We start from the raw sequence: 22653 nt of genomic DNA on the forward strand, positions 1-22653 counted from the left end.
TTTCTGTCATCAGAAAGAGAGTTTCTTTCATTGTACTTGAAGAAAGACATAGTCGTTCACCTGCTCATCACTCTATGATGACAGAAAACACTGAGTTTCTGTCATCAGAAAGAGAGTTTCTTTCATTGTACTTGAAGAAAGACATAGTCGTTCACCTGCTCCCTTCCTCCAGTGCTAACTGTTTCAAAGCTCATTGCTAAGACCTCTGCCTCATGGCCACCATTAGAACCTTGAGATGAACACTTCCAAACCAGGAGGCATTATACTGTCATGACGGTACTTTGCTCCCTCACCTACAGCCACCGGGTTCCAAACTCCTGGTGTCCCTCCTCCACTTGAGAGAGCTGTTGGGATCAATGATCAGAATCCCCCACCCCCATAATCCAAAGCTCTTACCTTTTCAAAATCAGATGTGTTTATATTATAGAATGTCTGAATGTTCTGACTACACGGAACTGTGTGCACACGTGCCTGCCTGATATCTGAAGAGGCCAAGAGAGGGCATTAGATCTCCTGAATCTGGCTAACAGTTCAACTGTGAGCCATCATATGGATGCTGGGAATAGAACCTGGGTCCTCTGCAAGAGTAACAAGTGATCTTCGTGGCTGAGCCATCTCTCTAAGCCCCAGAATCTGTGCCCTGTCCCTGGAGATGCTTTGCTACTCTACAAAACAACCTGGGAGACTGGGTGTACATCCTTGAGAATAAACTTCACCCTATCAATGAAGAGGATGCCATTGCTGGTGGTATTGTAGACACTAGGAGACTCTGAGGGAAAATGCCTTATATAGGGGAGTCATTTGATAACCAAGACTTAAGGAGCATCCTGGACTAGATAGAGATTGGGTTTGGCCTTTGCAGAAGATATAAGAGTTTTGGTGCCAAGGACATTTGAGCAATCTCTTAAACTATCCAGTCTGTGGTCTTAGTTAGTTTTCAACTGTTGAGAAGAAACACCATGACCAAGGACAACATGTAATCAGGGCTGGCTTATAGGTTTAGAGGGTCAGTCCATTATCATCAAGGCAGAGGGCATGGCAGTGTGCAGACAGACATGGTGCTGGAGAAGGAGCTGAGAGTTCTACATCTTCATCTCAAAGAATCCAGGAACAGAATGTCTCACACATGGCTGGGAGATGGATTTCAAAAACTCACCCCCACAGGGACACACCTCGTCCATGAAGGCCAACCTCCTAATAGTGCCATTTCCTAGGCAGTGCATATTCAAAGCACCAAAGGGTCTCTTCACATATATGATAATTACACCGTTGTTTTAAAATCTTGCTTAAAGACTCCTGATGTTTGTGTGAAGAACAATCGTTGGGTCTAGGTGGCTCCAAAACCCAAGAACATGAAGTCCTGTATCTCCCTGAAGTATGAAATTGGCATGTGTGCACAGACCCTCCCATCCTCTGCAATATCATAATGTTAAGTGTGTTCAGCTCCAGTATGCAGCCTCACAAGTGCCGGCTTGTGTGAGTTCTTGAGCTGCACACTCAACAGAATCAGGCTTGAGCCTTCTGTAGTTTTGTTTATGACTAAGAACTCTGGCCTAGACGTATGGGCAAGTAGTTCCGGGAAGGAAGATTGCTGGGTGCATCCGAAGGCAGGAAGGTATGTGATTTAATTACAGAGCTGAAGAAATCTGGCTACTTTCTTCCTGTACCACATGAGAGGAAGTCACTATGCACAGCCAATTACAAAAAAAAAATCACAAAGAAAATTCACATAGGATGCTTGTTTTACCTAGACTAGATCATGATCCCTGATAAGATTTAAATATCCATATGTACAGAGGAATCATTGCTTTTTGGTGCAGAAATGCCCATCCTTTTTAAGCACCCAGGGCAAGATCAGGTAGATCTGTGTGTTTGGTGTGAGAACACCTCTCCTCCTGTGGAGTCCCCCTCATGACCACCAAGGTGGCCATATGATCCCAAGTTCACCACCATTCTGCTCAGCCCCATAACAGATGAAGTAGAACACATGTGTTATGGAGATGAGATGGGCAGATTTTAGACCATCTCCTATGCACGGCAGAGAGCAGCGTTGAAAGGACTGGAGAAGACTTTGGCTCACCCCAGGCCTTTCTCACAGAAACAGCTGACAAACCGCCCCACAGTGTTCCAGTTATGGGTGTTTCCTTCAATAACAGAGAGTTTAAAATAGCACCCTTGCCTCCCCCTCCCTCCCAGAAGTGATGGGTGGTGGGCTCATGGGACACCAGGCTTCGTGTAGGAGAAGCCTCGCTGCTTCCCTCAGAGCAGCTCTCCAAGAAAGTAAATAGCATGAGCTCATTATACAAATGAGGCTTAATTAATGTAGAACTTGCCCCCAAACTTTCAAAGACACCCATGGTAATGAGCTCCCAGCTCTCTTCCCCTCCAGTTTGTGATGTCAAGCTGAAGAGGTGCATATGACCGAAGCTGGAAAGCTGAGGACCCGACAGCAGTTTGACTCCACACTCTCACAGCTTGCTGAAGTATCTTGGCCCCAAAGCCGGTGTTCAGCCATCCTTTCAGGTTAAAAGGTGGTGTGGTTGCTGACATGCTCCCCAGAGAGCCTCTAAGGTTAAAAAAAGGCTCAACTCAAGAGACTTTGAAGCTGTCTCTAATTTGCACACCTGAATCAGCCCCGGCCCTAACTGCAACCAAAACTTTTCATAAATAGTACAGCAAAAGGCACTGAGTTTCACTGACCTTTATTCATAGGTCACTCACATCCTTGCTCAACTGACAAGAACACACCTCCAGAGTCCTGGATGAAGCAGCCTTGTGCCTGTGGTTCGAACAAGACAGGATAGAGGAAATGGAGAGTTAAGGGTGATGCTAAAATGGAGAGAAGCTATCTTCTGGGGTCTAGCCTTTGTCTCCTGATGGTGGAGCATCAGAAACAGCAACGCAACCAACCCAGCCAAGGGTGCCTGCAGAGATAGTGCACGTTTTCCTAAAGATATCTCAGTCGAGGCTGAGAAACACATGGGCTGGAAGTGATAGCCCATCAGTTAAGAGCATGTTCCAAACTCGAAGGGAATCCAAATTCTGTTCTTAGGATCCACTTAAGCAGCTCACAGCTGCTTGTAAATTAGCTCCCGGGAACCTGAAGTCCTCTTCTGGCCTCTAAGGGAATCTGCAAACAATATGCATGCGTGCGCATGCATGTGTGCACACACACATACACAATTGAAACTGTCCTTACTGAGGGTAAGGAATTATATGGACTCTGGTTTCACACTGGTACAAATCTACTCTCATCCCTTGACCCAAACATTGTAACTCATAAAACCATCTTGGAACTTTATTTCCAAAAGGAAATCACCTAAGACAAACAAGTGATGGACTAGAGAGATGGGTGAGTCCTAAAGAGCCATGAATGTGCTTGCAGAGGACCCGAGTTACATTCCCAGCACCCAGGTGGCAGCTCACATCCATCCATAAGTCCAATTCGAATGAATCAGACACCCTCCTCTGATCTCTAAGGGTACCGTATGCATATAGCACACGAAAGTAGGTTCAGGTACATACAAAATAACAAAATAAATCTTAAAAAAATTTAAATAAAAACAATTATATTCAATCACTATATTTTACCAAATTTTTAAACTAAACTTTATCCCTCCACCTTGGTGTAAATTATATCTTTTGAACTATGGTGTCTGAAAAGCAACCGAATTGTTTATAAAGCTCTCTCTAAATGCCCATGTTCAAAACAGAAACAGTGACAGTCACCTTCTCTGTGTAATAAACTCACTGATTTCCCCTTGTGGTGTAGTAGGGGATCCAGCTTTACCTGAATGGAGGTCCATGAGTGGGACAGGAACTGCTCAGGCTCTGACTGCAGTATACAGTGTCCCCACCACTGCTGACAAAGGACAGAGTCCTCCCCACGGGTCCCACAGACCCCAGATGCTGGTGCAATAATCAAGTCTCTTTATTTCCTTCTCTGAGAGGAAAAGGTATCCATTCACCTGGAATTCATCCTGACTTCAAGAGTCAGAAACATCCTGCAGAACAAAGCACCCTCTCTGGCCCTCTCCAAGGTCCTGAGATCATCCACGAAGTCCAGTTCACTGAGAAGATGAGAGCACCCTGCCATTGCCACAACGTCCCTGGGAACAGAGAGGGTGGGAAGAGGAGCCAAACACTCTCTTTTTTTCATCCTCATGGTTCCCATTCCTTACATATTAAACATGCAACTTGCAGATTCATCAGAAAAAACACCAGGGGGTTCATTACATTAGGGATTCAAGGATCAGAATTTAAATTCTCAGCCCTGGGCACTCTTGTCTGGAGCCACAGTCATTTGGATGTGGGCTCTGCCAACAGGAAGACATCCAGCTGCACTGTACAGGGCAATACTGCAGCCCCACACCCTTTCAGTCTTATTTTCACTCACTAATCAATAATCATGGGTCTCAGTGCAGAGGCCACTGACTTTAAGAAGAGCTTGAGAACATCGAGTGTGTGCCAATTCACCCTGATCACATGATGTTTCCCTGATGTAAGAGCCATGGTCTCCAGAATACCACCTGGACCCATTCTCTCTCTGATTTAACACCTTAATTGGAAAGGACATAATGAGAGTATACTGGAGAAAGACCAGGGTAGATCAAGTCCTGCCATGTCCCCAGTAGGAACGTGGTCCCACAGCCACAAAACCTTTTCACCCCTCCATCCACTTAACCCTGTGATTAATGAATGATAATAATAGAAACCAATCAGGCATGGCCATGCCTAAGGTGCTATGTCCAGCAACAGATGTCTCCTACAGTGTTTGTATTAGAATAACCTTAAGCCAAGAATGCAGCCTACTCATCAGTGCCAGATCACCTTCACTAACAAGGCTAGTTGTGGCACCAGAAAAGGCAGCTGGAACCTAGGCTGTGCCTAAGCTGGTCCTGACTGTAATTGATCTGTTTCTTCCAGAGGGGAAACTGATGAATGTGACTAGTTTCAGATGTGGATCTCTCAGCTCTGTTATTGATGCCTTTGTTACTCAGTATCTGAGATGGCCCAGAGGCCCTGGGGAATCTGCCTTGGGACAGGAGAGATGCTTTTCATCCTAATTCACCATTGTTCCCCCAAGTTATGACAACATGATTTGCCTGTTCACTTGATGATGTCCTGTCCAGTCTGCTGGCTTACAGAGGAGCAGCACCTTTTCCTCTGCATCCAGCAAGGTCAATGCTCAACCCCGTTACTACCCAAGACCTCCTGCTCCCATTTCCTATGAGCACAATGAATCTTTAAAGAATTTTAGGGCCCCCAAAATGAGGGAAACCATATGGTATTTGTCCATTTTGCTTGGCCCTCCCAATGAAAGCCCTTCTGTATTTAAAAGATCAGATACCAAACAGACCCACACAGCCATATCTCTACCCAGAAGCTCAGGAAAATACTCAAATTTCAGAGAATCTTGAAATCCAGCTATCCTCCCTCTTTGCTGCTATGACCCAACACATGAACACACACACACACACACACACACACACACACACACACACACACACAGAATCTGATTGGCCCTTTCTTCTCCTAGACTAGGAATTGCTTTGGGATCAATGGTTGGGGATGGAGAATTGCAGCAGTGTCTCTGAGAATGTCTTAAAGAGTCAGAAATACCAAAAGTGAATCTCTCTCTGCCCTGCCCTGTGATGTGTGGACCTGAATAAAGACATATCTGAACTTCAGTTCCTTCTAGGCCAGAGACAGGATGAGTACCTCTTAAATGTAGGCTTGGCTCAAAGACTGTATCCTAGCCTATACCTGAAGGAGGCTCAGAGAGCATGTGTAGAGACACGAGCTTACTGCCACCCAAGTTTATTTCCAGTGTGGATTTTTTTGCTCAGGAAAAGAAATGCTTACTTTACATTGATCCCCCTATGGCTTTGTGTGGCTAATCAGCCAGAACTGCATCATATTGTTTGTCTGTAGTTATATCTAACTGTTGATCTGATTACACAGGTCTAGAATTAGACTCTCACTGGGAGCTAGGAGAACTGCTTCAACCATCTACTCCTTCTAATGGAAACCCTTCTGAGACTGAGAGAATTCTCCCTGAAGCCTCAAAGTTACCTTGAGCTAAAATGGCAGGTAGCAAAGGAAATCTTACTTTCCCCCCAAGCCCTAACTAATTACAGAATGCCATCACAGCCTGATTACTATTTACCCAACAATGTGCTGATTCCTGATCTAGCCAAATGCTTAACTGCCATTTAAATGGAGCACAATATTTAAATCTTAATTTCATTACCTGCTGTTACTAATCTTACAATTATAAATCCAAAGTATCACTCGGAATAAATTTGCATACGTGAAAGAATCTGTTCTCATTGTTGTTCCATGGCACACATGGCTATTGGTTTGACTTTCAAACCAGAGCTGAACATCCTTTTATGGAAAAAGAGATAACGGAAATTTTCCCTGCACCGAAGCCTGCTTGTAGAGGGAGAGAAACACAGCCACACCATAAAAGGGCATCTGGGCAAGAACAAGTGCCATGCCTGTCACCTGTGAGATATTAGCCACCTCTGTGTGGTTTATTGATGCTCTCACATTTCTGCTAACAAGTCAGTCGATACAACAAAAGCCACTTCAGAATTCCCAGACATTCAACACTAATTGTCACAGAAGGGGCAGTGGAGACTATCAGCAGCTGCAGAACTCTCAGGCTGCCCTGGCCTCGATGCCTATATTCTGGCTGTTATATCTCTAGGGCAACGTTCTCCCAGAGGAATAGAGGGTTTGTGGGTTTATCAGCACACGTTTGTGCACATGCGCAGAAAAGAATCATCTCGGCAGCTGGGAGTCATACACCATTAGAAGGCGAAGTCTCTGTTCCTGCCAAGACTGAACTCCCCAGTGAATGGGATTGTTGGGAAAGGGCAGAATGTGGGGGTGGATCAGGAGAGGAACACCCCTATAGAAGGGGAGTGAGAGGTGCTAGGGAGATGTTAGCCTGGAAACCAGGAAAGGGAATACCAGTTGAAATGTAAATAAGAGATTCCCAATTTAATAAAGATGGAATAAAAAAAGACACTCCTTCTGGAAGAGGAAAATGTATGATTGCTTTTCAGGATGTGTGGGGAGACTTTGGACACCTGGGCAAATGTGGAATGACCTATAGATCCTTGGAAACATTTGTATAGTTCCTGAAACTCTTGAAAAACTGGAAGATAAAAGATCTCTATGGCAAGAGAGGAAGGTTTATGTGAACCTGGAGTGTGTGGGGACATTACCTGTCCAAGTTTGTCAGTAGAAGCATCAGCAGAATGTGGGCCAGGCACAGTGTGATCTTCTTTGAATCTTTCACTGTTCTCTCCAGTACTGTGTTTTGTAGATGTTGCAGGCACTCTGGCTACCAAGTCTTAAAAGTCCACATGTTCTTCAAACACAGTAGACATAACCTGGCTTTTTTTTCACCTTCCCAAGAATGGGCACTAAAGATGATGCCACTCTTTTTCTAGTAGCAGGATGTAAGCAGATGTTCTGGTGTCACTGGTCTTCACCATCGAGATGTATTAAAAAAATTAAAACACTTGTTTTATTTGTTCCCACCACACCTAGTATTTACAATATTTGTCAAAGAATCCAGACTAAACCCTAGTTAAATACTTATTTAGATGTATTAATACATAGCCCGTTGATCTTATATTTCCAATTACTCCTTCCCATTGCTCTAGCTTGATGTCTATTTTATATTTACTTCAGATGTGACATATATTGATATTATCTCATGTTACAGGGTAATCATGACTGAAAATGTTAATTTTAGTACTGTTTAAATATCTCTGTTCCTCATCCACTGATTTCTGTATATGGATATGAATTTCTGACTCATTATTCGTCTTCTTAAATGATTATTCTGTATCATTCTCTTTCAAATTCTACTTTTTATTTTTTTAATTATCTCTGTGTGTGTGTCCGTGTGTGTGTGTGTGTGTGTGTGTGTGTGTGTGTGTGTGTGTGTATGTGTGCACATATGAGCACGATGTCCAAGAAAGCCAGTAGGGGGCGGTAGATCCCCTCACCTTGAGCTGAAATAACAAGTGGTTGGGTGTCACAGGACACAGGATCCTAAATCCAAACTCAGATCTTCTGTAAAATTAGTTTGCATTCTTAATTACTCTGTCGTCTCTGTGGCACCCTTTTAATATTTCTTCAATTAGTCCAGTTGGTTAGCAATTCCATGCGATGTTGTCTGGAAAAAAACAAAACTTTTTAAAAGTTTTATTTTTAATAGGCCCTTTTTTCTTCTGAGCACAGAATTGGAACTTTAGAGTTATTTATTTCGGAAGTGAACTTGTGCCATCCTGCCTGTTTTGCAGTGGGCGTGTTTTCCAGTCTAACCACAACTGTATCTTCTGATTTAATTCTCTGTTCTCTTCCTTGTTATATTTTTTCTTTCAAGCTTTTTCCACTATCATGTTCTTTCTTATATAAATATATGTTCGTATAAATTATATATCTCTCCCAGCTCAGCTATTAAATCTCATGAGCACTGAGGGCTGTGTCTGACTGTACTCTGTGTTCAGCACCTAGGATAGCTCCCGGTCTCATGAACATTAAGTGTTTGTTAGACAAAGGGGCTTTTTATTCTTATTTTACAGATGAGATGCCTCAGTCAGAGAAAGGTTATGGAACACACTGGGATTCCTAACTTGGTTTCTGAGAGACTTAATGAATTGAAGACAGAACAGGAGAGCCTGGGTTTCTTAGGGTTGTTCATAAGGTCTTAGCCACAGAGGATGAAAGGGAACACATTCAGTATGGCGAGAACAGCTCAGATTTAAGTTACTAAAACTCTGTGTTGATCTGCTCACATCAGCCCCTCTCTGGATGTGTGGCTTGCCTTGAAGAGTGTTAAGACAATTGTATATTGAATCCTGTTCTGACATGCAAGCACATATGTTGAGGACAAATAATATTTCTATGATTTTTTTTATTTTTCTTGTGTTTATTATATTTTATTGTAGTTATTGTATTTTGTTGCACTTTATATTTGAGTCAAGATCTTACAAAGTAACGTTTGCCAGGAGCTTGTTTTGTAGACCAGCCTTATTAGAAGAGAATCTTTAAAAAACATTCTTAGGAGCAAGTAAAAGCTATCCTGGTTATTGCCCTGCCTTGATGGACCTTGCCCTGGGGACCCATGTTAATACAGTAATGTGTGGAAAATACTGATTAACTGTTATAGATCCTCCTCTCTGACTCTACCTGGAAGGAGCCAAAAGAAAGCTCACAGCCACCATACAGCCAGGCAGAAGCAAGGACTGAACTTGAAATCTTGAAAGAAGACAGTAGGGACAAGAGCTTGTATCCTTAATCCATGTGTTTACTCCAGGAAACAAAAACTAGCCTATAGTGATAAAGACATCAGCATGGTTTTAATATGCTTGACCCAGGCTTCTCTCAAGCCTAACAACCTAAGTTTGATAGTCAGGACCCACATGGTGGAAGGAGAGAGCTGACCCTCACAAGTTGTCCTTTGACCTCTGTGTGAGTGTGTGTGTGTGTGTGTGTGTGTGTGTGTGTGTTTGGGTGTGTGTGTGCATGCACGCTTACAGATTAAAACTGGACAATGTGCTAGACAGATACCAGGCACTGAAGTTAAATCAGGAACAGATAAACCACTTAAACAACCCCATAACTCCGAAGGAAATAGAAGCAGTCTTTAAAGGTCTCCCAACCAAAAAGAGCCCAGGTCCATACACGTTTAGTGCATAATTCTATCAGACCTCCATAGAAGACCTCATACCAATAATATCCAAACTATTCCACAAAATTGAAACACATGGAGCACTACCAAATTCCTTCTATGAAGCCACAATTACTCTTATACCAAAACCACACAAAGACCCAACAAAGAAAGCGAACTTCAGACCAATTTCCCTTATGAATATCGATACAAAAATACTCAATAAAATTTTGGCAAACCGAATCCAAGAGCACATCAAAACAATCATCCTTCATGATCAAGTAGGCTTCATCCCAGGCATGCAGGGTTGGTTTAATATACGGAAAACCATTAACATGATCCATTATATAAACAAACTGAAAGAACAAATCCACATGATCATTTCTTTAGACGCTGAGAAAGCATTTGACAAAATTCAACACCCCTTCATGATAAAAGTCCTGGAAATATAAGAATTCAAGGCCCATACCTAAATATAGTAAAAGCCATATACAGCAAATCAGTTGGAAACATTAAATTAAATGGAGAGAAACTTGAAGAAATCCCACTAAAATCAGGGACTAATCAAGGCTGCCCACTCTCTCCCTACTTATTCAATGTAATAGCCAGAGCAATCAGACAACAAAAGGAAATCAAGGCAATACAGATTGGTAAAGAGGAAGTCAAAATATCACTATTTGCGGATGATATGACAGTTATTTAAGTGATCCCAAAAGTTCCACCTGAGAACTATGTCAGCAAATTGGCTGGGTATAAAATTAACACAAATAAATCAGTTGCCTTCCTCGACACAAAAGAGAAACAAGCCGAGAAAGAAATTAGCGAAATGACACCCTTCATAATAGACCCAAACAATATAAAGTACCTCAGTGTGACTTTAAGCAGGCAAAAAATCTTTACAATAAGAACTTCAAAACTCTGAAGAAAGAAATTGAAGAAGACTTCAGAAGATGGAAAGATGTCCCATACTCATGGATTGGCAGGATTAATTTAGAAAAAAAGGCCATTTTACCAAAATCCATCTACAGCTTCAATGAAATCCCCATAAATATACCAATCCAATTCTTCAAAGATTTAGACTGAACAATTTGCAAATTCACCTGGAATAACTAAAAACCCAGGATAGCTAAAAGTTTTCTCAACAATAAAAGTACTTCAGGGGGAATCACTATTCCTGAACTCAAGCAATATTACATAGCAATAGTGATAAAAACTGCACGTTATTTGTACAGAGACAGACATATAGACCAATGGAACAGAATTGAAGACCCAGAAATGAACCCACACACCTATGGGCACCTGATTTTTGACAAAGGAGCCAAAACCATTCAATGTAAAAAAGATAGCATTTCAGCAAATGGTGCTTTTTCAACTGGAGGTCAACATGTAGATCAATGCAAATCAATCCATGCTTATCACCCTGTACAAAGTTTAAGTCCAAGTGGATCAAGGACCTACATATCAAAGCAGATACACTCAAATTAATAGAAGACAAACTAGGGCAGCATCTCGATCACATGAGCACTGGAAAAAATTTCCTGAACAAAACCAATGGCTTATACTTTTAGGTCAAGAATCGATAAATGGGATCTCATAAAACTGCAAAGCTTCTGTAAGGCAAAGGACACTGTGGTTAGTAGAAAATGGCAACCAACAGATTGGGAAAAGATCTTTACAATCCTACAACAAATAGAGGGCTTATATCCAAAACATAGAAAGAACTCAAGATGTTAGACCGCAGGGAGACAAATAACCCTACTAAAAATGGGGTTCAGAGCTAAACAAAGAATTCACAGCTGAGGAATGCCGAACAGCTGAGAAACTCCTAAAGAAATGTTCAACAGCTTTAGTCATAAGGGAAATGCAAACCAAAACAACCCTGAGATTTCACCTCACACCAGTGAGAATGGTTAAGAACAAAAATTCAGGTGACAGCAAAGGCTGGCGAGGATGTGAAGAAAGAGGAACACTAATCCAATATTGTTGGGATTGCAGACTGGTAAAACTATTCTAAAAATCAGTCTGGAGGTTCCTCAGAAAATTGGACATTGAACTACCTGAGGATCCAGCTACACTTCTCTTGGGCATATACTCACAAGACGCCCCAACATATAAAAAGACATGTGCTCCACTATGTCCATAGCAGCCTTATTTATATTAGCCAGAAGCTGGAAAGAACCCAGATGCCGTTCAAAAGAGAAATGGATACAGAAAATGTGGTACATCTACACAATGGAATATTACTCAGCTAACAAAAGCAATGTCTTTATGAAATTCATAAACAAATGTTTTATACTGGAAAATATCATCCTGAGTGAGGTAACCCAATCACAGAAAAACACACATGGTATGCACTCATTGATAAGTGGCTATTAGCCTAAATGCTTGAATTACCCTAGATGCATAGAACACATGAAACTCAAGACGGATGATCAAAATGTGAATGCTTCACTCCTTCTTTAAAAGGGGGAACAAGAGTACCCTTGTCGGGGAATAGAGAAGGAAAATTAAAACAGAGACAGAAGGAACACCCATTCAGAGTCTGCCCTACATGTGACCCATACAAACACAGCCACTCAATTAGACAAGATGGATAAAGGAAAGAAGTGCAGGCCGACAGGAGCCAGATGTAGATCTTTCCTGAGAGACACACCCAGAATACAGCAAATACAGAGGCGAATGCAAGCAGCAAAACACTGAACTGAGAATAGGACGCCCGTTGAAGGAATCAGAGAAAGAACTGGAAGAGCTTGAAGGGGCTCGAGACCCCTTATGAACAACAATGCCAAGCAACCAGAGCTTCCAGGGACTAAGCCACTACCTAAAGACTATACATGGACTGACACTGAACCCTGACCTCATAGGTATCAATGAATATCCTAGTAAGATCACCAGTGGAAAGGAAAGCCCTTGGTCCTGCTAAGACTGAAGCCCAGTGAAAGTGATTGTTGGGATGGGGGCGTTAATGGGGGAGGATTTTGAGGGAAACACGCATATAGAAGGAGAGCGGGAGGGGCTAGGGGATTGTTTGCCAGGGAAACAGAGAAAGGGAATAACAATCGAAATGTAAATGAAAAATACTCAAGTTAATAAAGAAAAAAAGGAAAAAATGTTTTCTAACATAATTGTGCATATCATTTATTCTGCACTGCAGGGTTAGTGAATTTCAGTGGGATCAGTTTATGGGATGTTTTCTTTCTGATGAATGTGTCTGCAAGTGTGTTAAAACAAAGACTTTGACTTGTCCTTATCTAAATTAAAATACCTTAATAGTCTGTTAAGAGAGATTATGACAGACCTTGACAGTCATAAAGAGGGTCTAACTTCAGCACTGAGCCAAAGGGATACAGCGAGAGGAACATGGAAAGTGATGGGTACTCAAAAAAAAAAAATTGGAGAGATTTGACTTTGTCAGTTGTCAGCTGGTTTTTGAAATTACATTGGCAGAACAATGGAATGGAGATGGGGTATTGAAGGAGACACTTTAATGAATCAACATACCAAAGTTTGGGAAATAATTCATCTCCAGTATATATTGAAGATGGAGAAATAGATAACACCTACAATAGTCTTAATGTACTTCTAGAAATTTAAAATCAAAAAGTTGGATATCATCTAGAATCTTTCCCCAAACTGAACAATGTTAATTTGCATCCTTACTCTCTTCTTACAAAGAAAATATTCATGGAATGGGTTTTGAGAAGGCTTCATTTCCCAAGAAAGGAGACACACTGAGATGCAGGCCTAGGCTAAGGTGAGGTTCGTTTGCATGTGTTCCATTATGCATTCAGACATAGTTACTGTGCTTCTATGACTCTTCAAATGTGGGCTAGATTATACTAGGTACACTGTTATTTGAGGACATTTTCTCATGTGTGACATAGATGAGGTACACTGATAATTGTGGATATTATCTCATCTGTGACATAAAGAAGGTGCACTGATAATTGAGGACCCTTTGTGATCTGTGACATATAGTAGGTACACTGATAATTGAAGGACATTTTCTGATCTTTGACATAGACTATGTACACTGATAATTGAGGACATTTTCTCATCTATGACATAGAGTAGGTACAACGATAATTGGACATTTTCTCATCTGTGACATAGACTAGGGAAACTGATAATTGGAGGAATTTTTTTTTGATCTGTGACATACTGTTCTATCTCTTGCCAGAGTATGTCCTTTGCAATGGGAACCTCTCACTTATTTTTCTTCATTTGAGGAAGGCAGTTGCCCTATAATGTTTAGACATAGCACCTCCTCTGACATGTGATGTGCAGTGAGCCATTTACAAAGAGTGTCACTGTGACTTGGGTTGACAAGCAATCACCTTCTGCTAAAGTAAACCATTCCTCTTCTAGCATGATGCATCGGCTCTTCCAATATACTTCAGAGTGTGGAATTTATTTTTATACAAATGGCCAGCACTGTACCTACATTTCAGCACTTTCTTTATTCTGTCATTAGACTTGGGACAAGATTTTAGATTTATAAGGTATGTTTCAATCTAGGTCTCAGAAAGTCTTTTACTGTCAACTATAACATCAGAAACTTCCAAATCTACCCCTAAAACATGCATTGGGTAAAGGAACCCAATGAGCCTTTTATTATTTTGATCATTCGTACAAAGAATTTCTGTTCCATCTAAATGATACAGGTGAATTGCACTATTATTGTGTTGCCTCAGTGTCCCCTACTGCATTGCACCTGGACAGAGGGTTCACAATAGTCCAGTTCTGTAGCAATTCACTGTTGCATTTCCAAATACAAAAGAATCTCCATCCCCTCTCCTTGAGTTTCTCACTATCAAACATTCTTTTCTATTCTTCAAATCAAAATTTATTATAGGCCACATATTTACTGAAGTCATCTTGAACATTTCAGCATTTTTTTTTTTGGTTCTTTTTTTCGGAGCTGGGGACCGAACCCAGGGCCTTGCGCTTCCTAGGTAAGCGCTCTACCACTGAGCTAAATCCCCAGCCCCACAGCATTTTAAGATATAACCTTTATAGCAAAGAAACAGAAGGGCATGGAATGTTACCATTTGGTAATTAAAAAAAACAACAAACTTAAAAATATACATAATGAAAAAAGGACATAAATATTTCCAACCATGCAACTTAGTTCTGATATGTCCTGAATCTATCACCACTATTTTTATATCAAATATTTATTTTTATTTATTTCTCAATATCTTATGCCATGTTATAATTTCTGATTATGTGGAATCAGTAAAGTAATGTATTATTCTTTAACTCCAAGGAAATAAAATAACTTACCTTCTGATACATAACCCTGGATATTCTACAATTTCATGAGGAATAAAATAGTGTATAGTTAAAATTATTGTGTCTGTATGTAAATTAGAAATTAAGTCTGTTATAAATATTAAGTTGGGACCAGAACTTACCTTACTGTGAAAGGCAAATTAAGCTCGAGTATCTCCTCTGAACAAGATGCATCATCATACTTTCTCATGTGTAGGTCTGATTATAGACACCATTGCTAGATTTTTCATGTAGGGACATGAAAAAAAGTGAAATTAGTGTCTCAAATTATAATCTTATTTTAATATAAACTATGTAGACATCCTGGAAAAATATACTAATACATTTAAACTTCACATCATTTCTTTAGTGTTAAATTAATATGCTTTTATAGAAATGTTGGAAGGGACTTCCAAATGGAATTAAGATAAGAGTAACTGCTATGCAAGTTTCATTACATCATTGGGTCCATGACTCGATGCTGAAAGTTGGACTCTAGTTATCCACCTCTGAAGTGTGACATATACTTGTGCAAACTTTATGCAAATAAACATAGAGATGCACACTCATTCATACATGAATCCACACACACTACAAATAATATAACTTTCAAAGGTGGCTTTGTTTTGTTTGCTTTGCTTTGCTTGCCTTTCATTTACTAGTAATGACGCATGCCTTTAATTATACCATAAAATCTGAGAAGGGGCTGACAAGTAGTAGGCCAGAGCTTCACATGTGAGAGCTTCAGAGCAGTTAGTACAAGGCTAACAGGAAAAACGTGAGAACTTTTCTCAAAATCCTAAGAGCTTGAAATGTATATCAGGGCCTGTCTGGCACACAGTAGGTTATGGCTTTGATCTTCACAACTGGATTTTTTCATTCAAATTTCAGGTACTTCTCTATTGAGTGATTTTCAAATAACGAAATTGTGATTAATTTTTAGAATTCGTTTTGTTTTCAAATGTAAATCTCCTATACCCTAACCTTTATCTCTGACTTTCTAAATCAGAAAAAGCATAGGAACATTCAATACATCTTGCCTTATGTTGTATATTTTCATTTTTAATGGCTTTTTTATAGCATTATATTTTTCCTGGGATTTACAGATTATCTCCTTGGAATATTAGGGGATACAGACTTAGAACCTTTGGGTCAGACATTCACTGGTTCTTTCACACAATTTATCATTCCTCTTTCAGTTGACATAAGGAGCTGTTGCTGAGCTGTGACTAAGACTTAGTGTGGATTACAATAGTGTCGACATCCTTCTCCAATGTGAAGCCATACATGTTCTTTAAACATATTCTTGAAAGATGTTTTCCATAATTCATGGAGTTTTCATTAGATAGCTACATTCTTTCATTTTTGGAGGATGTTTTTGAAGACTATTCTGGCTTTTATGTCAATTGCTATCCCTCTTTCATGAGAAAATTTTGTTTCTTTTCTGGATGCTTCCAGGAACTGTGTTTCTGCTGTTTGCTGGGTTCAGTTTGATCACCTTGGTTCAGATTTCTTTTTATTTATCATGCCTGACATTTGTTTGGTTGAGTATTATATTGTTCTCATTCTACAATTCCTTCATATTTATGCCTGCATTCTTTTCTCTTCTTATTTTGACTTTTCCTCCTTTTAGTCTCCTGTAGATCCAAGGCTCTTCCACTTGCATGGAGCCTGGGTATTGCTCATCACTGTTTCTCGTGTATGAGCTGTTCTATAGAGTTATTAGTTTTCAATGTCTAAGAGTATAGATTCTAGTTTTTGGTATTTATGAAATTTGCAGAGATCATAACTTCAAGAATAACATGATACCCTTACCTTTTCATTTTTTTTTTAGTTTTTTCTGGAATGATTAAAATAAACAATTTATAGAGAATAACAAGCATAAGAAAAATGTATATTGTGAACACATTTCTGTAAGAGGCCGCAAGTATTGATGCAGCTGAAATAACGAGATTTGCCATGCTCTCTGTGACTGTTCCCACATCTCTCTTCTCCTTTCCCCACAGTGATAGTATTTACTCATTTACTTTTCTACTCTCCTTACATTTGTTTATTCATTAGTTGTGTGCTCAAATGCTACAGTATTCTAGTTAGTTGAGAGGACAATTTTCAGAAGTGACTTATTGCCTTCTGCCATGTGGGTCACAGGGATTGATCTCAGCAGATCAAGATCAGCTTGGCAAACAACCACCCTTAGCCAGGGAACCTTTATTCAATCCCCAAATTTAATATTTCCTAATAGTATCTGAGAGCATTTCTATGATTTAAGAATTAGTAACTGGATTATTTTAGTGGAAAGTGATTACGTGTGAATTAATTTTATACATTATAGACACAGTGCTGTAATGCTACCCATTCTTCTATATTATGCACTACTCATTACATTTGTATATGTGTTTGTAAAAAACCCTGCTTAGCCAACAAGCACAACCTCTGCTGATAGTATTATATAGCTTCCTTTTGTTGATGGTTATGTCTCTATATCATATTATGCTCACTGTTTTGGCATACTGATTTCTCTTTATATTTATGATGCAGATCATGGGGGCCCTTTTGTTTTGGCTGTTTGGATGATAGTGATTTCCTGGTACTTTTCATTGAGGACACGAATACTTACCGAACATTCACATACTTACATGTAAACTGTATATTTTTGTCTGGTGATTTGACTATACTATTTATGGTGAAGTGGAAAGTAATCTCTAGTGAAGTAAAAGTCAAACAGTGTTTAAAAAATTGACTACCTGTATACGTTTTATCTATCTTTTATTTTTACAGTAAGATACAAAGAAGCCTGTCTCATCCTAATATTTACTCTTTATTACGTAAAAAATTAATTAGCATATTAATTAAATTTTTTTAGTACAGTAGTTTTTCTATGCTTATAATACCTAGATGTAATACTTTAGACATGTGCTTTCTGAATTTTCATGTATACTATAGAGTAAATATATTTAGTGTGCATGAGAACTCCACATAAGAGGCTAAAATATACCTCAGCTGTTGAAGGCTTGTGATCCAACCAACCTGTCAATGAAACTGAAATGAATCACTGTATATTAGGTGTTTGTATTAAAATAGTCACATATGAGCTCTTTGTAATTCTCTACAACATATCAGGTCTAATTATACTGATAGTGAATCCATCCAATTACAAAATTCACCATTAGAGCTAATACCTTATTTGAATTATTTAACATGTGTTTTGGTTTCATCCTCATATTCTATACCAAAGGAAGCATAATTACTGCTCTCCTACTATCAAATAGCCACATCGTCTGCGGTAATCTGGTATATTAGTAAAATATCAAAATCGGTCTCTTTAGTTCATTTACTTTGGAGAGATCTAATCTCAGCAGAAATGCTGGAATGAAATATAAATTAAATAAACTCACTGAATAAAATATAAATCTTTATAAAAGATAAATGATATAGTAAAATAAGTTATAAAACACAGAAATAAATCCCAAAATTCATACCAGGTTACCCCCACCAAACACCAAGCTCACTGAAAATAAAGACCATGAACCCATTATATAAGTAAGTACCTGTGAGCACATGCTTGACAACACTCTATTTTTTTTCTCTCCGTTTACATTAAGGGAGCAAGGTAATGGTTTCCCCTAAGTTCTCAGAATTATCCATGGTTCTGGTTAAGATGCAACCAAAAATCTGAAATGCCTGTTTATGGAAGATGAGGTTTTTTTTTTCTTATTTGCATCCTTAATGTATCATAATCAATAAAATTCTAGATGCTTAGTGAAGATGTGTTATGTAAATAAATGAAGAAGATTCAATTTAAAATTATGTTTATTAGAAGAATGTTTCTACTCAATTTCATATTCCATATTATAAAATAAATACTCTCTCATTCTTCTCCTCAGAATCCAGTCAGGATATATCTTAATACACTACACTTTTTCAAGTGTATTTTGTATGTATTTGTATCCACCTCCCCATGACAAACCCCTCAATATATATTCCATATACAGGAAATGACTATCGTGATATTTCCATTTATTAGGATGATACTATAAAGAAGATACAGGCTTCCTGTTTCTGGCTGCGCCCAAGATGACATAGTACAATAACACAGTGAAAGCAAATTCGGTGGGGGAGAAAGCTGGACTCCCAGAATCATGGACAATTCTGAGAATTTAGGGGAAACCATTACCTCTGCTCACATTCCTATGCTAAGAGGTAGCTGCTTAGAGCCCCATGGATACAGGAACCTAGGAAGAGCAAGGAAGGGACCCTTCCAGTATCTACCTGTTTCCAGAGATGAAAACCAGTGGCCAGGAAAAGTAACACAACTGAGAACACAGGCGAGACCAAGCCTTCTGCTCCAAGCAACCAGGCTGGAGGAATCAGGACACAGAGAGCAAGAGCAGGATGGGACAGGATACTTCCTGTTTCTGCCTGCACCCATTGCTGATCTGGTCCTACAGATCTCTGTACCCACATCTTGGTGGGAGAAAAGACGTCTTTAGGAACAGTGACAAAGAATTTTACATGATGGTCAAGCCACTGTCAGAGACAGCAAGACTACAAAACACCAGAGAAAACCTGATAACAAGAATCAAGCACAGGAACCTAAACAACAGAAACCAAAACTACTTGGCATCATCAGAGCTCCCTTATCCCAAGAAAGCAAATATTGGATATCCCAACAAACTGAAAAAGCAAGATGTGGATTCAAAATCATTTTTCATGATGATGATAGAGTACATTGAGTAGGGAACAAATAAAACTCTTCAAGAAATACAGGACAACACGGGTAAAAAAAGTAGAAGCCCTTAAATGGGAAACACAAAATTCTTTCAAGAATCACAGGAAAACACTGTCAAACAGATGAAGGAATTTAAAAAATCTAGGATCAATAAGTGGAAATTGAAGCAATAAAGAAAGCACAAAGAGTGACAACCCTGGAGGTGGAAAACCTAGGGAAGAAATCAGAAGTCATAGACAGAAGCATCAGAAAGAGAATACAAGAGATAAAAGATAAAAATCTCAGGGGTAGAAGATACTGTAGAAAACATTTACACAACCATCAAAGAAAATGTAAAGCTCAAAAAGCTCCTGATGGAAAACAACCAGGAAATGCAGGACACAATGAGAAGATCAAACCAAAGGATAATGGGTATAAAAGAGAGCGAAGATTTTTATATAAAATGACCAGTAAATTATAGGAGAAAACTTCCCTAACCTAAAGGGAGATATGCCTATAATAATAAAAGAATCTTGCATTTCTCCAAATAGATAGGACCAAAAAGAAATTTCTCCCTTCACATTATAGTTAAAACACCAAATGCACAAAACAAAGAAAGAATATTAAAGGCAGTAAGCAAAAAAGTCAGGTAACATATACATACATATATATATATATATATATATATATATATATATATATATATATATATATATATATATATATATACATACATACATATAAGTATTTAACCAGACTTCTCACCAGGGACTATGAAAGTCAGATCCAGAGTGGATTTTACAAAACACTAAGAGAAAATAAATGCCAGCCCAGGTTACTATCCCCTGCAAAACTTTCAATCAACGCAGCTGGAGAAACCAAGATATTTTATGATAAACTAATTTTACACAGCATATTTTCACAAATAATCATAGATGATAATAATCATAGGTGATGATAGATGGGAAACCCCAACACAAGGAGGGAAATTACACCCTATAAAAAGCAAAAAAGTAATCCTCTTTCAACAAACCCAAAAGAAGAGAGTCACACAAACATAATTCCACCTCTACCAAAAAATAATAACAGAAAACCATAATAACTATTCCTTAATATCTCTCAGAATCTTGCTCAATTCTCCAATAAAAAAAGACATAGACTAACAGCCTGCATACATAAAGAAGATCTAGAATTTTGTTGCATAAAGAAAACACACCTCAGTGACAAAGACAGATAGTATCTCAGAATAAAAGGGTGGAAAACAATTTTCCAAGAAAATGGTCTGTAGAAACATCCTGGAGCATACATTCCAGTATCTAATTCAACCAAAAGTTATCAAAAAAAAAAAAAAGGTTAGGAAGGATACTTCATTTTTATCAAAGAAATAAATTCCACCAGGGTCAATTCTCTATCGTGAATATCTATACGCTACATCCAAAGGGACCTAAATTTATAGAGGAAACCGTACTAAAGCTCAGCCTAATGAAATAGTAGTGGGAGACTTCAACAACCCACACTCAGCAATGGCCAGATCATGGAATGGGAAACCAGAGATACAGAGAAATTAACAGATTTGAACCAATGGATTTAAGAAATATCTATAGAATATTTCATCCTTGAACAAAAGAATGTACCTTATTCTCAGGAACTCATGGCATATTTTCTAAAACCGATCATACAGTTGGTCATAAAAGAGGAATCAACAAGTATAAAATAGTGAAATAATCCCATGCATTTATTTACACTACCATGACCTAAGACTGGACTTCAATAACAACAAAAATGTCAGAAAGCCCAAATACACATGAATGTTGACCAATATTTTACTCAATGATAAATTGGTAGAAGAAGAACTAAAGAAAAAAATTAAAAATGTTTTAGAGTTTAAGAAATAGTAAGGCACAACAAACCAAACTTATGGCACACAATGATAGTATAGCTAAGAGGAAAATTCAAAGCTCTGAGAGTATCCAATGTGAAACAGGAGAGAGCATACATTCGCAGCTTGACAACAAATATAAAAGCTCAAAAACAAAAAGAATCAGATACACCAAAGAGGAGCAGAAGGCAGGAAATAATCAAACTCAGGTCTGAAATCAACTAAGGAGAAAGAAAAAGAACTCTACAAAGAATCAATAAAACCAGGAGCTGAATCCAAGGCTAAATCAACATGATAAACCTGAGCTAGAATAACAAAAAGGGCACAGAGAAAGTATCCAAATAACAAAACCGGAAATGAGAGGGAAACAAAACAACAGAATCTGCAGAAATTCAAAACATCATCTTACTGTATTATTGAAATTTATATTCAAGAAAAGTAGAAAATCTGGATCAAATGATCAATTTTCTATACAGGGAGCAGTTACCAAAGTTAAGTCAGGGTCAGATAAAATATCTAAACTGTACCAAGATTCCTAAAAAATTAGAAACAATTATTAAAAGGCTCCCAATTGGGAAAAGATCCCAGGACCAGATGATTTTAGTGGAAAATAATATCACCACTTCCTAGAACCAATATACCACTATTGTTAAAATATTCCACAAAATACAAACAGAGGAACAATACCCAATTCCGTCGATGAAGCCACAATTATGCTGATACCTAAAGCACACAATGACCCAATAAAGAAAGTGAATTTCAGACCAATTTCCTTTATGAATATTGACAAAAAATAGTCAATTAAATCATTGGAATCAACCCTCGGATCCCGGCCTGCAGCAGCTCTCTGCTCCCAAACCCCGTGGGAGAGAGACCTCACCGCCTGGTCAGGTGGGCACTCCTGAGGCTGCAGAGCGGAGGAGACCACCAACACTGCCCACCACTGCCCACATCCCTGGCCCAAGAGGAAAGTGTATAAGGCCTCTGGGTTCCCGTAGGGGAGGGCCCAGGAGCGGGAGGATCCCTGCGCCTGAGATACCGCTGGAACCTGAAGGAAACAGACCGGATAAACAGTTCTCTGCACCCAGGTCCCAT

This window comes from Rattus norvegicus, chromosome Y (genome assembly GCF_036323735.1).
Source record: "Rattus norvegicus strain BN/NHsdMcwi chromosome Y, GRCr8, whole genome shotgun sequence".
NCBI lineage: Eukaryota > Metazoa > Chordata > Mammalia > Rodentia > Muridae > Rattus > Rattus norvegicus.